Source organism: Triticum dicoccoides, chromosome 2B, assembly GCF_002162155.2.
Source record: "Triticum dicoccoides isolate Atlit2015 ecotype Zavitan chromosome 2B, WEW_v2.0, whole genome shotgun sequence".
NCBI lineage: Eukaryota > Viridiplantae > Streptophyta > Magnoliopsida > Poales > Poaceae > Triticum > Triticum dicoccoides.
Window position 1 is genome coordinate 124,695,575 of NC_041383.1, and position 6,582 is coordinate 124,702,156.

Sequence of the window (6,582 nt, forward strand, 5' to 3'; positions counted from 1 at the left end):
GATGTTGTTTCTCCGTTCCGACCCAGCCATGTACGTATGCGCGAGTAGGCATTCGCAACCCTGCCCATATGTACGTACGTGGCCGTATTTTCTTTCTTGCACCCTGGCCGCTGTACGTACGTGTACATGCTACGCGCCTCTACTATGACATGTGCGCGCCTCTACTACGACACGTGCGCGCCTCTACATCGACCAGTATATATGTACGTACACGTTCGCGACCAGAATGACAATGCTACGTATGCTTTGACCAGGTGGGTCCTGACTGTCAGCACTTCCTTGCGTGCGAAGATGTAGCTGGTGGGTCCCAGCAGTCAGTGGGGCGAATCGGTTTTTTTTGCCCGGACGCACTTCCTTGCGTGTGAAGATGTAGCTGGTGGGTCCCAGCAGTCAGGGGGAAATGTTTTTTCGCGAAATACGGTGGCCCGTCCGGTGGGTCCCCGCTGTCAGGTGGAGGAATAATTATTTTTCGCATAATAAGGAGGCACTTCCTTGTTGCGGCCGTGGACCCAGCTGTGAGCCTCTCGGCGTACAGTCCACGTCCGATGGAAGTCGTTCCTTGACCACGTTGACCATGCCGCGTCGAGAGCACCAAGGCGGTGGACGACGGCGAGGCCTAGGAAGGGGACAACGGGGAGCCGGGGAAGACGCGACAGTGGAAGCCCGCGCGGAGAGGAGTATGAGGGTTCACTGGTTCGGCTGCGTGTCACTCCCGATCGGGATGAGGAGCATCGGCTCCTTCTTCTCCTCGTCGTCGGGCAACTCGCTGGTGGTCCACACCTCCAGCGCCACGACGGGCGCCTCTTCGCCCGCCTTCGTCAGCGATGCCGCCGTCGCCCCGATGTCGGCCTCTGCGTCGGCCCTGATGGTCGGCCTTGACGTGTAGGGCGCGGCTCCTATGTCGTTCGTCCCCGCGGCTGCACCTGTGGCCCCTACCCCTATGACACCTTCGCCTCCAGCAGCCTACTCCACGAGTTGCCTACCGCCGCTACCGTTTCACTTCGGAAACCTCGTCACCATCAAGTTGTCGTTGGACAATTACATCTTTGGGCGTGCGCAGGTTCTCCCGCTTCTTGGGAGTCACTACCTGCTTGGCTACGTCGACGGCTCTCTCCCCTGTCCCCCTGCGATGATCGATAGCATGCACGGCCCGGTTTACAATCCGGTGCACCGTGTTTGGACGGGGCAGGACTAGGCAAACCTCTCCTCCATCCAGGGGTCGCTGACTCCGGCTGTTTCCGGTCTTGTTGTCTTCGCCAAGACGTCCCACGAGGCGTGGACCATCCTCGAGCGCTCGTTTGCAGCACAGTCGCAGCCTCGTGTCTTTGCGCTCCGTGGTCAACTTGGGGAGTGTCAAAAGCTTGACTCCACGGCCAGTGAGTTCTACAACAAGGTCAAGGGCCTTGCCGACACGTTGGCCTCCATTGGACAGCCCCTCACCGACTCCGAGTTCAACTCATTTATTGTCAATGGTCTTGATGAGGAGTATGATGCCTTGGTCGAGATCATCAACGAGCGGGGCAACTCGAACCCCATGCTGGTGCACGAGGTCTTTTCTCGCCTACTTCTCACTAAGCAGCGGGTCGAGACGCGCCGCTCCAGGAGCAACGGCTCCCTCTCGGCCAACGCCTCCACCAAGGGTGGCCGCTCTTCTTCATCATCTCGGGCTCCTTCGGGGCTGCCACCACCGCCTGCCTCGCCCCCCCTCCTACTGCGACATTACCGGGGGCTGGCGATAAGCGCGTGTGTCAGCTTTGTGGCCTCGATGGGCATTGGTCTTCTAAGTGTCACAAACGCTTTCAGAAGAGTTTTCTGGCCTTGGCAATGATCGCAAGGACAAGGGGAAATTTGCACGTCAGGTGGCCATGGCAGATCGGCCGGTGTCCACAAAGCAGCAAGGGCACACTCAGTCCTACTCCATTGATCCTCACTAGTATATGGACCCTGGGGCAATGGAGCATCTGACGACTGAGATGGGAAAGCTCCATACTCGCGAACCCTACCATGGCTCCGACAAGATCCACACCGCCAGTGGAGCAAGTATGCATATATCTCATATTGGTCAAGCATCTCTTCTCACTAGGCATGCAAATAGGAGTTTTCAGCTTCCTAATGTGCTTAGAGTTCCCTCTGTGACACGTAATCTTCTTTCTGTTCCTAAACTCACACGTGATAATAATGTGCTTTGTGAATTTCATCCTTTTGATATTTTTATTAAGGATCGGGGAATGAGGGACATTCTTCTTAGCGGGCGGTTGTGCCAGGGCCTCTATCGTCTGGAGCATCCTGGTGTCGCTCGCGTGTTCAGTGGAGTTCGGGTATCTCCGTCACAGTGGCATGCTCGTCTTGGTCACCCGGCCACACCTATCGTTCGTCATGTTTTGCGTCGTCATGAGCTTCCTAGCATGTCTAGTAATAAAGATGTAGCAGTATGTGATGCTTGTCAGCAGGGGAAGAGTCATCAACTTCCTTTTTCGGAGTCTAGTCGTGAGGTGAAACATCCTTTAGAACTTGTTTTTTCAGATGTATGGGGTCCTGCTCAGACTTCGGTCAGTGGTCACAATTATTATATCAGTTTCGTTGATGCTTATAGACGCTTTACATGGCTTTATCTTATTAAACGCAAATCTGATGTGTTTGACATTGTTGTTCAGTTTCAAAAACATGTTGAACGCCTTCTCAAGCATAAAATTGTTCATGTCCAGTCAGACTAGGGGGGGTGAGTATCGCAACCTCAACTCCTTCTTTCAATCGCTTGGGATCGCTCACTGTTTAGCATGTCCACATACACATCAACAGAATGGTTCTGTGGAACGTAAGCATCGACACATTGTTGAAACTAGTCTTACTCTTTTGGCCCATGCATCGGTTCCGTTTCGGTTCTGGAGTGATGCTCTTACCACTGCATGTTTTCTCATAAACGCACTCCCACTCGTGTTTTGAATATGAAGACTCCCATTGAAGTTCTCCTTAATGAACAACCTGATTATACCTTTTTTAAGGTTTTTGGGTGTGCTTGTTGGCCGCATCTCCGCCGATATAACAAGCGCAAGCTTGAGTTTCGTTCCAAGAAGTGTGTTTTTCTTGGCTATAGCTCTCTTCATAAAGGTTACAAATGTCTTCATGTTCCCACAAATCGTGTCTACATATCTCGGGATGTCGTGTTTGATGAGCATGTTTTTCCCTTTGCCAAGCTTCCTGTGTCCACTGCTGAACCACCATCTTTGCATTCATCCTCCGTTGCATCTGACCAATTTGATGATGTTGCATACTATCCTATTTTGTTGCCTAACCATGGTGCAGGCACTAGACGTGTGGCTCGGTTGGAGATTTTGGAGGCGCCATCGTCTCCCTCGTCGGTCTTACCAGCGGTTCATGACGATCACAGTGTGCCCCTGCATGGCCTCGGCCCTCCTGCCCATGCACGACGGACCGAACCTCTTGCCATGCCGTGTGCTTCGGCGCCCCCGGCCCCTGGACCGGCGCCCTTGGTCTCTAGGCCACCTTCGTCGGTGCCTGGGCCGATCGGCTCGTCGCTCCTGGCCCCTGAGCCGGCCTCTGAGCCGGCCTTGCCGCTTCGCCTGGCCACGCCAGCCCCGTCACCCTCTCGGTCTGCCACACCGTCTGGGCCATGCTCGCCTGGGCCGAGCTCACCTGCCCTCGGTGCACTCTCGCCGATGCTCACTGAGGCATCTTCGTCGATGGCCGAGGCGTCGCCATCGCCGTCACCGCCTTCATCACCTGAGCCCTCTCTGGCTCCTGTGGCTCTTGTGGCTCCTCAACGACCACACACGTGGAGTCACAGTGGTGTGTTTCAGGACAAAAGGCACACTGATGGTACTGTTGCTTGGTTGGCTGCATGTCTGGCTGCTGCCCGTACGGATCCTACCTCCGAGCCTCGTACGCATCAAGCTGCTCTCAGTATACCTCATTGGCGAGAGGCCATGGAACAGGAGTACCATGCTCTTCTTCGTAACAAGACATGGACTCTTGTTCCGCCACCACCCCGCGTTAATGTCATCGATTCTAAATGGGTTTTCAAAGTGAAGAAGCATTCTGATGGTTCTATTGAGCACTACAAGGCGCGGCTGGTTGCTCGAGGTTTTCGGCAGCGTTATAGTCTTGATTATGAAGACACCTTCAGTCCAGTGGTTAAACCTACTACTATCAGGCTTCTTCTCTCTCTTGCAGTTACTCGGGGTTGGTCTCTTTGTCAGCTTGATGTGCAGAATGCCTTTCTTTGTGGTGTTCTGGAGGAGGAGATCTATATGCGGCAGCCCCCAGGGTTCTCTGATCCCGATCGTCCTGATTATCTGTATCGTCTCACTAAAGCACTCTATGGTCTGAAGCAGGCTCCCCGTGCTTGGCATGCTCGTCTTGCGACAGCCCTTCGTGCTCATGGTTTTGCATCATCGGCTGCTGACTCTTCGTTATTTCTTCTACAAAGGCCCGAAGTTACCATGTATCTGCTAGTCTATGTGGATGATATTATACTTGTCAGTTCTTCTCAGTTGGCTGCTGCTGCTCTTGTTCGGTCTCTTGGTCCTGACTTTGCGGTCAAAGATCTTGGGAAGCTTCACTATTTCCTTGGTGTGGAAGTCGCAGAAGAAGTACTCTTTGGACTTGTTGTGACGCAGAAGAAGTACTCTTTGGACTTGTTGCAGCGGGCTGGAATTCTTAAGTGAAAACCAACTACTACACCTATGTCTGCTACTGACAGGATCACTGCTGTAGATGGCGAGCTCCTTCCCTCTGATGATGCGACACAGTACAAGAGTATTGTTGGTGGGTTGCAGTATTTGATGATCACTCGTCCAGATATTTCCTTTGCCGTCAACAGAGTATGTCAGTATCTCCAGGCACCTCGTGACACTCATTGGTCCGCGGTTAAGCACATCTTGCGCTACATTTGCTTCACGTTGTCCTATGGTTTGCACATTCGACTGAACCCCTCTGGGGTCATTTCAGCGTATTCTGATGCGGATTGGGCTGGCAGTCCGGATGACAGGCGACTCACGGGGGGCTACGCCATGTTCTTTGGTTCTACCTAGATCGCCTGGAGTGCTCGAAAACAAGCTACTATTTCATGTAGCAGTACTGTAGCTGAGTATAAGGTTGTGGCTAATGCAACTGCAGAAATTATCTGGGTACAGTCTTTGCTTCAGGAGTTGGGTATATCTCAATCACAGTCTCCTATTCTTTGGTGTGATAACATCGGTGCTACATACCTATCTGCTAATCCGGTATTCCATGCCCGAACGAAACACATCGAAGTGGACTATTATTTTGTACGGGAACAGGTATCTCAGAAGCAACTACAGATCAAGTTCATCTCTTCCAAGAATCAACTTGCAGACATCTTCACCAAGCCATTACCTCTACCACAATTTGAGAATTGTCGGTGCAATCTTACCCTTCTAGATTCTTTAGGAAGTGTCTAAGATTGAGGGAGGGTGTTAGACTATATAGCTTCTGTATATGTGTATGTATGTGTACATATGATGTAACGTTGTACCCCTTCATTATATATATGTGATAGGCCACCCCTAGAGGGTTGAGCCGGTTCCCCCAAACCTATTGTCTTACAGTAAGCAAGTATGGTTATGATGGTACATGTGGTGCATGCAGGGAGAAGGTGACCATCCCAAGGGAGAAAGGCTACATCTTGCTGGAAGGGGAGGGCCACTCGAGCACGGAGATCTACTTCGACGACCACGCCCACGGCAACACCGACCGCCTGATGCGCCGCGGCACCGACGCGATGCAGACGTACGAGACTGCCACCTTCAGTGTCTACGCCAACGACTTCGTTGCCCGGGACATCGCCTTCACCAACACGCACAACAGCGTCAACAAGAGCCGCGTCACCCAAGCGCTTGCGGTGATGGTCAATGGTGAGCGGATCGCCTTCCACCGTTGTGCCTTCAACGGCTTCGAGGACACGCTCTGCGACAACATCGGCCGGCACTACTTCTGTGAATGCGTCATCAAGGGTGGCGTCGACTTCATCTTCGTCTACGCCCGGTCCATCTATGACGGGTGCACCATCGTGTCCAACATACCCCCGTGGTACGGCCGCCGCCGTGCCGGGTGGGTGAAGGCGTACGCTGGGCGCTACGCCGGTGACCCTGGCGGTTTTGTGTTCAAGGGCGGGGGGCTCTGAGGCACCGGGCGCCAGTATCTCGGATGCGCGTGGAACAAGTACGCCACCGTCGTCTACTACCACGTGAACATGTCCAGCGTCATCGTCCCGCGGGGGTGGGATCCGTGGTACGCCGGCGATGAGACTAACGACGTCCTATTCGCAGAGGTTGGGTGCCCCGGACCGGGGTCAAACATGGCTACACTAGTATAAAAGGGGGCATTTGTCCCAGTTCGTAAGGGCCTTTAGTCCCGGTTCATGAACCGGGACTAATGGGTCGTTACTAATACCTCATCCCTTTAGTGCCGGTTCTAACACGAACCTGGACAGATGGTCCTCCACATGGCCGGTGCGCCGAGCCCAGGCAGGGGGGCCTTTGGTCCCGGTTGGTGGCACCAACCGGGACCAAAAGGCCTCCACGCGTCAGCATTCCAGTGGCT

At 53.6% G+C, this 6,582-nt stretch overlaps 1 pseudogene; it reads left to right on the forward strand.

Moving 5' to 3' along the window:
* Positions 1-721: 721 nt before the first annotated feature.
* The window catches only part of LOC119360632, a 23,441-nt pseudogene continuing 17,580 nt past the window's right edge, over positions 722-6,582 (forward strand).